This window comes from Filicampus tigris, chromosome 17, assembly GCF_054856515.1.
Source record: "Filicampus tigris isolate MCC_2025a chromosome 17, RoL_Ftig_1.0, whole genome shotgun sequence".
NCBI lineage: Eukaryota > Metazoa > Chordata > Actinopteri > Syngnathiformes > Syngnathidae > Filicampus > Filicampus tigris.
This window is the reverse complement of record NC_141233.1, coordinates 10,902,532-10,913,918: the sequence shown is the minus strand read 5'-3', so window position 1 is coordinate 10,913,918 and position 11,387 is coordinate 10,902,532. Positions and strand designations below refer to the sequence as shown.

The 11,387-nt window shown below is 38.5% G+C and overlaps 1 protein-coding gene across 1 annotated transcript in view; it reads right to left on the bottom strand.

Annotated features, from left to right (window-relative positions):
* The window catches only part of gabrb2b (gamma-aminobutyric acid type A receptor subunit beta2b), a 340,043-nt gene that overhangs the window by 85,091 nt on the left and 243,565 nt on the right, over nt 1-11,387 (bottom strand). The gene's annotated exons all lie outside the window — the stretch shown is intronic.

Genomic DNA, 11,387 nt, shown 5'->3' with positions numbered 1-11,387 from the left:
TACAGTAGTACGTCATCTGGTAGCTCTTCATTTGGTTAGGGCATTGAACGTTTTGGGGTGTCAACTGCAAAATGGAAAAGCCATAACCTGGATTTAACTACTGTACTTAAATAGGCATGCATAGGGCACTTACTGTAAGGCAGGGAGTTTAATAATCAACCCTAACTAATACAAATGAATGCTGATTTGATATATATATATATATATATATATATATATATATATATATATATATATATATATATATATATATATATATACACACACACGCATATACACACACAAACACATATAAACATATACAAAGTCAAAAGACACGATTCTCAATATAGTTGAATGATATGATTCAAGGATGTAATGATTTTAGAATGTAATGATTCGGTTCGAGTCAGTAGGATTACGATTCAATATGGTACGGCTATAGCTGTTGTCATGTTTATCAATATGCAACCACATGTAAAAGCTCTCCAAAGTCCAGGCTATCCAACTTAGTCCAACTCATAAAATATTATTCGAGCTGTATCCTGAAAGGTGGGGTGCGATACAATTCAAGGATGAAACATTTTTAAAATGTGATTTAATTTGGTTTGGCTAATCACAAAAAAAAAAAAATAATAATAATAATAATTTTATATATATATATATATATATATATATATATATATATATATATATATATATATATATATATATTTTTTTTTTTTTTACGGTGGTCGACTGGTTAGCACATCCGCCTCACAGTTCAGAGGTCGTGGGTTCGATCCCGGCTCCGGCCTCCCTGTGTGGAGTTTGCATGTTCTCGCCGTGCCTGCGTGGGTTTTCTCCGGGTACTCCGGTTTCCTCCCGCATTCCAAAAACATGCATGATAAGTTGATTGGACTCTCTAAATTGCTCCTAGGTGTGATTGTGAGTGCGGATGTTTGTCTCTGTGTGCCCTGCGATTGGCTGGCAACCAGTTCAGGGTGTCCCCCGCCTACTGCCCCAAGACAGCTGGGATAGGCTCCAGCACGCCCCGCGACCCTTGTGAGGATAAATGGTATCGATGATGGATGGATGGATTATTGATAAGTGATATAATGGATGGATTTATAGAATAAATTATTTTTGCCTTAAAATAAGATATTTATTTTTATGAAGCACTTTCAAGGGGTGTGTGATAAGGTCATCATTCACTGGTGTAATACATTATTAAACTGGTAGAAAAGCTGGCAAATCACCGGTTTCAAGGAATAAATTAAGTCATAATAAAAGTTACTATTCTGAATTAAGGTCACAAAAATCGGACTGAATAAATCAATTGGCTAAAAACCAACAACAGAACACAACGCAGTGAAAAGTTTCAACCACGACTACAGCGTGGAACTGGTTGGGTCCAATGCTGGACTTATAATTTTCACAGTTCCAGACTGAAAACTGATAGTTTTACTGGCCTCTACTTGTACATCAGAAGACTGAGAAGATTTGGAAAAGACCTTTGGAAAAACGTTCATCTCACACCTGCTCACATTTAAAGACAAGTTATCGAGATTTTAGTCACAGCCTAGTCTCAGACTGAGATTTTACAAAGACTGTAAATTTTGCAGGGTCGCTGTTTACAAGACTAAAAACTAGATTGTTTTGGCATTTTCCCCCACGATGCCATTTTCTCCCCATCATGCTCTAGGTAGAATTTCCTGTTTGCAGTTTTGTTAGAGCTCATCTATTGATTTTTGCTTGTTTCACGTCACAGTAAACGATGAAAGACTTGTGATCATATCACACAAGTTTGACTAGGAAAAGACTGATCCATCTTCCACTATACGATCAAGACGAAGGATGTGATTCCAGTAAAAGTCTAAAACTTCCTTCTGACTTTGAGTTTTTAGTCTTAGACTGTGAAAATCATGAAGTGTAAGCTCAAGTTGTAAACAAGAAATATGGCTTTGAACCATCCATTTCATGGTTGTTTTTTCGTATACACTTTTGTTGTTTTCCTCAAAATGAATTCAAGCTAATGGAACGCGAAAGGGACAGCAGCGCATCTCGCCCCGCCCTCCACATACTGAAGCGGATTGAAAAGTAAGGCAGTTTGGAACTTTTTACACTGGACCCGTGATAACGAGCATGGCAGGATTTTTCAATCTGTATATTTATTTCTACCTGATGATGCATGCATTTAAGACAAACTCGGAACATTTGCGGATGTGCTTTATACGCTGTCTAACAACAACTGTGGATGATAATACATGTTGTAACGTTGCAGAAACTAATCAAAACGAAGCCACGGTGGATTCATGCAGTCCTATTTGGGGACTGGAAGTGTATGATAATAAAGAATTGTATAAATTATGTCTTAAAAAAAGAGCACATTACTGTTCATACACTAAGGCTTCTTTGTATCTAAGCAACAGCATATGTACACTTGAGAAAATGATGATTGTCATTCCTCTTGAAAAATGTTCTAATTATCACATTTTTTTTCCCCCCATGAAGTAAAAAGTGTTCACCAGCACTTAATTAAAAAGACAGCTTCTGGCTTCTTGTTCTCATTTAAGGACGAGCGAAAAATAGAAACCATAACCCAGAATCATCAATTATCCATAATGCCAAAACACGTTCATTAGTAATCCACTTGTGTGGATTATGCAGTTTACGGCTAAGCGGTAACGTGTTGTGTTGTGTAAATGTGCGTTGCCTAAGCACATCCATCATCCTGTATCTTTTTTTTCCCTCATTAAAAGTGTCTCCTATTAACATAGGCACCTTTTCAAATGACAACCAACCTCCTTACAACCATGTCCCAAAAGATTTGCACATACAGTATGCGTGGTGGTCATTAATAACTTTATAGAAATCCTTACATATATGCTTTATTAATTACTTAAAAATATAGAGCTCTACTATTACTGTTAGTATTACTGCTAGTACTAACAACAATAATAATCATCATCATCCTATTCAATATTTTTTTTAAATTGATGAATTTAAATGATGATTGATTTAAAGGATGAATGTATGATGTCTACTGTGTAGATCAGAGTATGTGCTAGTTCTTTTATTTGATGAGTCGGTTCTTGAGATTATTTCTATTTTAATTGTACATTTTGATAATGAGTTTTTAAATGTCTTTATTTGTTACTCACTTCATTTAAAAACGTTGGTTTGATACAATGTGGAGCTGTATCATGATGCATGGTGAAAACGTTGCGTTTGAAACATACACAGAAAAAAAAAAATGCAATATGCAGTGCAACCTCCATGTCTTTGCCCATCGCCTGTCATTATGTCTAACAGGTCTGACATTTAAAAACAACCAATGCTAAGTATACATTAATGTTCCTAAAAGCATTTTACTCTTCCACCAAAGTAAATAGGGCTGCTTGTCCTCTAAAAGGGCCAGTATTAGATGATGCAAAATCAACTTTTGGAGCTTAAATGCATAGTAAAATGCTAATTCCTTACCACAAACACTCCAAAGTGTTGTTTTCCTCCATTCTCCCATCTCTGAGCATTCGTACTCATTCCTGCTCTCTAAGCACCAGCTCCGCCCAATCCAAGAAAATGATTGGGTCCTCAATCTTATACGTGTAAGATTGAGTAAGCCACCCCCCAACCACTCCTGCAGACTAAGCACACGCCCACTTTCTCTGAGCAGCCACCGGGATGCCCGACAAGCAAAGAGGCACTATGATAAAATAGCATGAAATTGGCCCTTTAATGCTTCTCTGTGGACACAGTGACCTCTCATCGCCAGCAAAATAAAATTTTGGAAAAACTATCAGAAGGCAGGAGTGTGTGCACTGTAAAATTTTTATTTGTGTGCGTGTGTGTGTGTGCGTGCGTTTTTACTTATTTATTTGTAGGAATATTGGATGTGCTCTCTGACCGCACCTCCGGGACAATCACACTTGCATGATCTCCAGACCTTTTTGTGCTTGTTAGGATTTTTTCAATATGAAAAGTTGAAAACTCCGTTGTAGAGAGCAATACCCCCAAAGACATTTACATTCTGGCACATGTTTTTTAATCAACTATTTCTGTCTGCGCTGTCACAATTATTATATAGATTTTGTCACTTTAATTTTCCTAGAAATCGTGGACACTACGAACATTCTGCCCTAATGGGTATCTAGGTAATTGCAATATTTGAATTAAAACAATGGAACCCTGCTTGATGAGCTGCACTTCAATAACTGCATTGTAACTGTTTTTTATTGAGTCACCACAAGCGTTTGTCCTTCAGGCAGCTCCATTTTTCCCCACAGTATTGGCAAAACAATTTGTGGTCCCTGTTGAACAAACGTTTCCCCCACAAGAATGTTCAATAAAGTCAACATTATTTTTGCTGTCCCACTTTGTACAAAAACTGGAGGAATGACAGAGAAAATTGCTGCAGTAGTGTTAAGAATTTCTGTTCTTATGGGGAGCTCAGTCATTGCCAAGTGTTAAAGACAAAAAACAGTAACTCAAACCAAGCGGGAATCAACAAAAATGTGATGAAAATATGGATGAGGTCTCCTCCTTTCTCAGAATGCAAACGGTAGAGTCCTGTCTGGAGCCTGCTAGCCAAGGCCTGCCACACACCACGCGGGCACAAATTGAACAAACTGAACCATACTCCTTGATTAATTAAAAAAAAAAAAATTGTGGGGAATTTTTGTTTTTTACAAAAATTCTTCAAAAAAAAACGCTGTTAAATGTTTAATATACTTTTTCTACGAAAGATATTAAGAAATATTTTTTAAATATTGGAAAAAAAAAAGGGAAAAATAAGCGAATCCGCGGGTGCCAAACTATGAATATGTAGGGTTGACTGTAATTCTAAGTTGTAATATCGTCAATCACAACTAGATGGCATACATGTTTTAGCTGCGCTTACATTCGATCTTATATTGGCCTATACTACAATGATGAGTAGGCCTCATATTTTTTTGTGGATTTGGAATGATATGTAGGACAACAGTACCACAATAATATTAACATTTGGAGTGAGTTGATTTTTTTTTAGCAAAAATTGACAAAATAAGTTCTTGCACTTATTGTTTTTTTGTTCAACATTTTGGTGCCGCCCTTTAATGGTCAATTTCATACGAGAGCCCTTTGCGCTGGAAAAATAAATACAGTCTCTGGTTATTTTGTTGTTTGCTTAAAACAGTTTGTTGTTGGGTTAGGACAGTGGATCTTTCATACATGCATTGAATTAATGTGTTATCAAAATGAAATATATTAAGAGCACATATTTTGCACATATGCATGTATTTTGTATAGTCCTCATTTAAACTTTATACTAGTAGTGGGCAATTATAAACCTCTTTAATGGGACATCAATTACTGACTGTTTTCCGCTATTCACAGTTGGGCTCGGTCAGCATCCTCCATGAATATCTGGGATTTACTGTTATTTGTTTTCTCTTTCTAGCTTCTGAGTCATGACAGAATCCCAATTAATTAAAGACTACACATTATCTAGCCCCATATGGTGGTGCACAAGTCATCAAGTCTCAGTTATAGTTCAAAAATAAAAATAAGTTAATGATATTGACGTGCAGTATAATTAATACATTTGCAAAACTTTAGAAAAAATAGCGGCACTGCAGTACCACTACAGCCTATGGTGATTGATTCTTAAGTAACAAATATAATACTGTTAGTCCAATACAATGCTGTATGCATGCAACTACACGTAAACACAAATGCTGTATGGTAAATTAAGAACTTCATTGGTTAAATTCATTCAACCTATTGTGCAATGCACTTTAACTCTAACTTCCTGTTTGTTTTGAACATGGAATAGATGCATGCATTTACTGTCCTCTCTCAGTCTGGGTCACAAGAGTGTAGAGTGCCACCTATTGGTGGTGCACAGCCACCTCTCCGACAGCCATCTCTTCATCTCTTCCATCCCACACTGATGCATGGTGGCACTCGACGACTCCTACACACTGACTCACCATATGTTCTTTTTTTTTTTTGAGGGCATAGAGAGGACCCACACACACATTTACACATGTAAAAAGACTGACATGCTGAAGGAGGAGTACAGAAAGGATTTATGTGAAAAAATAAGTACAGTAAACATAAGTGATATAATTAGAGGCGGATGTGCTAACCATTAGCACACCATGCTGTTTTTTTAAGTATTCCCTATATACAACAATGTAGTCCCCCCGACCCGCCCAAAAAAGTGTCATTTGTTTGGCTTTTCAACTTCTACATTGCAAGTTTAAGTAGGTTTTAAAGTGTGGCAGTCCCTTAATGCCTCACAAACAAGATTTTACACTCAATTTTGCAAGGTGTATGCAGACAAATAAACACTAAAAGCCACACTTTACACCCGACCTCAGTGACCGTTAAGTGAGAAACTATTGCTTCCCGTGGGGCCTGTGATAACTGAGCCTCGCTTTTAATTCATCCCTCCAGCTTGGCGGTGGTGGTGAGAATAAACTTTTACAGGATGGTTGATACTTGCGTGGGCTGCAAAAAAATAAAGTAGAAAGGCGTAATTCTTGGAAGACCTTTGACCCTCGCCCCTGGAGGATGATACTGAACCAAGACGCCTACTCAACAGCAGACATTAAACTCCTCCGCTTTGGTAGTATGGCAGGGAGAAGAATAAAGGACCAACATATAGCCATGAACTAGACTTGGTCCACAGCGGACGCCATAGTAACCATATTTGGTCATTAAATTGCTATCTTTTGTATCTAATTAGTCAGCCAAGAGAGGAGGGAACTCATAAGAAAAATTAGAAAATGCTCAGAGAGAATCAAAAGGATTCACCCCACCAGTATGTTTGGGCTTTTTGGGGACTTTTTGTGATACCACTATAAAAGGGGCAAACGGTCATGATAACCAAGAAAGCAGAAATTGAACTTTTAAGGTTTGTCCACACATTCAAATATGAGCAATGGTATTATTTACACACAACAACAACAACAACAAAACAATTGTGCTTAAGCTTATGCAAAAGTAACGCAGCAATGCCAAAAAAATGACAGTTGACAGAATCCATTTACAAACATCTTACTGCTTCTTTGCCAGGCATCCTCACGGAGTAATTTTACTAGTAGTTAACTTGTCTGGATAGGTTTAGAAAAGGCAAAAACAATCGGAAGAGCATGGTTAGGAAAGGGTATTATAAAGCTAATTAGAGAAAGGAAACTGTGAGATGGCAGATGTGGGTTCCAAAGGAAAAATGAGTCACATTTGAAGAAAACAGAATGTACATAATAGAGACGACTGAGTTTGAGGTGGAGTACCAAATTGAATAACTTTTGTTTTGGCGTTGTTTAACTGGAGGTAATTGTTTGTCATCCATGTTTTCATTTCCTCTAGGCAGGCATAGAAACCTGATGTTATGGTTTAAGGAGATGAGGGGTCCACTTCCAAGTGCAGCTGAGTGTCGTCAGTGTAAGAGCGGTAGTAGACACTGTTTTCTGATGACCTGACATAGTGAAAGCGTATAGAGGATGAAGAGGACTGGCTCAAGGACGGACCCTAGTGGTACCCCACAGACAACAATAGCCCCTTTTCCACTGCAGGAACCTTATGAATAACTTTCCAATTTACGCTGATAGCTTGATTTGGCCCTTTGTTTCCATTATACAGATTTACCTGGGTAAAGAGATTCCCCAAGGGCTTTCTAAGTACCTCCTAGCGATGTGAGGCAGAGATCTTGAGTTCATTATGGGGACACGCACAGCTCTACCTGTGAGGTATGACTGGAGCCACTTAACTCATTCAGTACCAGACTTTTTCAGACCCATTGTGAAATGACAAATATGTCATTGGGATAGAATGAGTTAAGAAGTGTGCCAGAGTGTCCAACAATGGACAGGAGCCGGTGCAGAAGGATATTATGATTCACTGTAACAAAGACAGAGAGAGGTTCAGGTCCAATTGTATGACAGGGTGGTCATCAGGCAGTCTTATACAGACCACGGGAAGTAGGCTGCCTACCCAATTCGTAGATCTAAAACAACAAAAAGGGAGGTGGTGGGGGACACAAGTTGAAGTGAGACATGTAAGCAGTTGCTCGAGAAGACACAAACAGAAACAAAAAGAACACGACCCTCGCCTCTCCATCAGTGACTCCCAACACAATCAGTGGTGTTTTATTTGGCCCAGAATGTGCCGGCTGTCAGTCATTTAATTTGTTTCCAGCTCCTTCCCCCAGTGAAGGATGTAATGGGGTTTCGTGCTCATGTCTCCTGATCCATTTGCCGGGGACAGCCCGGTGCGTGAGACAATGCTGCAGGGCTTGCAATTGCTGTCAAGAATCACTCGTAGTCACATTTCAGCTGCTGAAGACATACCCTATGTAATAAGAGCACTGATCCGCAAAAACATTTTTGTGGTTGGTGCACGGGCCCAGAACGTGGTAACTGTTAGTAACAGTGTCACATGAGCCAATGTAAATTAAGACTTTTGAACCAAAAGTTATCTGGGCTATCTACAGTATCTGTCTGTTTTCACAGTCGAGAGCTTCTAGGTTCAAATCTTGGCTAAGAGTGTCCTGTGTCAAGTTTGCATCATCTCCCCGTGCTCATGTAAATTCCTCCAACATCCCCAATACATAAGTGGGTGTTATTTATACTCGTGTGTCCTGGGTTTACTCTTGCCCAAAATCATCTGGGGTAAACACTTGTACCGGCCACATTTTATAATAGAATAAGTCAAATATTTTTGTTGCAAGAAGACCTTCAGAGAATGCATTACTTGCCAAACTCAGGTATTCGTCATGTGTAATCATAACCGGAGTACACATAGGTTATATGTAGAGTGAAAGGCCATTGGGTTAAAATTGGCTTAATTTGACGGGGAACTTCCTGTTCCGATTAGACCTACACTGAGGGCCTGTTTAAAAATAACCACACGGAATCTGTGACGAATGACCTCCTTCCACACATGCTGGCACCCAGCACACTCAGAATCCCAAAAGTGAGTATGTTTAATAGAAGATGAATGGCTTAAGTAATGAGAAAAATAATTCATCATGTGCTGCATATGATTACACTACTTAAATAGAAGGCATTTTAGTTGTCCAAAGTATAGGCTTCCAAAATGATTGTCATTTTCTCCCATCATCAAAAGTTATGAAAGTTACTCGAACAACTAGTATTGGCGCATCTTTGGAGCAAAAAAGTGATGAAACATACCAAAATCATATTTCTGAATGTCAACAGTGCAATATATATAAAATATATAAGTATTTTCTTCATTTCCCGTGTCAAAAGTAATAACGAGTAAAACAATCACTGGTATTTGCTTTTAGTTGTTTTGCAAAGCAGTGCAGGGTAAAAACTGGTATTAACATTATATTCTAAAAAGTAGTCAAAGGGACCAAAACCAATGGTATTTTTGCATTTTCACTCTGTAAAGCTGAGAAAAGAAATGAAAATAATTGTGTTGCATTCCCATTGTCGAGATTTAGGAAGAGTACACAAATAACTGGTATGTTTGCATTTCCATTTCTGAAAGGTACAAAGTCAAACAAAATAAATGTTATGTTTCTCTTTCCATTTTCATATATTGTGAAGGTTTAAAAAAAGGGGAATTTGACCATTTACATAAACGAAATGATAATGTCAGTGCCAATCAATACTAAGAGTGAGTGTACTGTATGTAAACATGGAGCAAAGAGGAAAACCGATTCATTCCAAACAGGCGGACCCACATTGTGTACCCTTTAGCTCTGCTTGTCCTCAAACTCCTGACATTGCGGTAAAAGCAAGAAAGTAGAAGAAGAAGAAAAAAAAACACATTCATAGTGAGGATTAGCACAGTGGGGGGGGGAGTGACACAGGGTGAGAGAGAAGGAATCACATGGCGGGTGACAGCGAAAGCCAATATGTACCTAGAGAGGAGCCGTGGCTATTAAGCAGCTTGCTGTGACCTCAACATGGAGATTAAAGTGCAGATACAGTCGAGCGTTGTGCAGATGTGCTCGCACATTAATCCACACAACATGGACGTAAGAAACACACTGGCGATGAAACTATTATGATATACACTGTTTAACGAGAGGAGCAGGGCATGCTGTGCGACAAGACTCATCACCCAACCTGGTCGCTGACATCACATAAAATTATTTCAAGCCATTTATAGCCACTGGCGATCATACGTGGCACTATGAGCTTTAAATTCAACGTCTCCAACCAGGCTGTTCGGCAGCGTGCTGTCAAGGGGAAGAGAATTTTACGGCCAGGAGAGGCTGCCTGCTGCCTTTATGGTGGTGACAAGTCAATGCTTTTCCAATTAGAGCTTGACATTTTGGAATGTTGTAAAGCAGGCAGGGCGTTGACCAGTTTAGCAAGAAACCAAATCCACAAGCTTCTAATGTTAGTGGCAGGATAGGCTAAATAGAGGTTGCAGCATATTCTATCTCTCTAGACCACCATGATTTTGATGATTTTGACCCCAAACTATGAGGCAGACATGCTAACCACTCAAATATTGTGCTGTCTCTTACTTGAATGACAATATTGACGATTCAATTAGGACAGCCATGCAATTATGCAATTTCTATAGTGGACAGCACATGTTGTTTGAGCCAAAAGAAGGACTACACCCTGGAGTGGTTTACATTCAATCACACGGCATAGAGGCAGGACAACTTTTACACTCACAGTCAGACCGTCACAAAATGGCAATCGAACCCATACTGCCTGCTGCCTGGATGGGGACCAGGCAAGTGAACCTTTACACCATCAAAGACAACATTTGATTTTTGTTTTAAATCTAGTATATTCCACTAACAATGGTCCTTTAAAATTACATACCACAATGTTTTTTTGGTTTTTTTTTCATTCTTCTTGCTGCCATTATGCATAACATCGCTATCCCGGGACAAAAACTTGTGTCCAATTTTGGAATTTTTTTAAATTGTCACGTTAATGTTCCCGTAAAAATAAGAACATTGAAAAAATGGACATAAGTGTTTTTCACAGGACAGCGACGATATGTCAAGAAGATTGATGACATGCTACAGTATATGCTAATGAGGAACTCATGAGACCTCCCCTGGGTTTTGTTTGCATACTACATGAACCTAGTTATGTTGATAGCTACAATCAGACAGGGTAAACATGGTTTTGTTGGCCTCTCCTGGTATGGACCTAAAGTATTTGGAGTGGAGCTGGGGGCAGGGGGTGCACAAATTTTCAACTTGAAGGTCAACTCCTCATTGCCCTGGTAACTTAGCAAAAGGGTGCAGCTGGTCTGATCTGATCCTTAGCCAACTTTGAGTTGAGATCCTCCATGCATTAAAAAAAACAGCAATGTGTTATTTTACTTGTGGGGGAATATATATATATATATATATATATATATATATATATATATATATATTTTTTTTTTTTTTCCCCTTCTCCTGACACACATACACCCACACCCACACAAAGCATCAT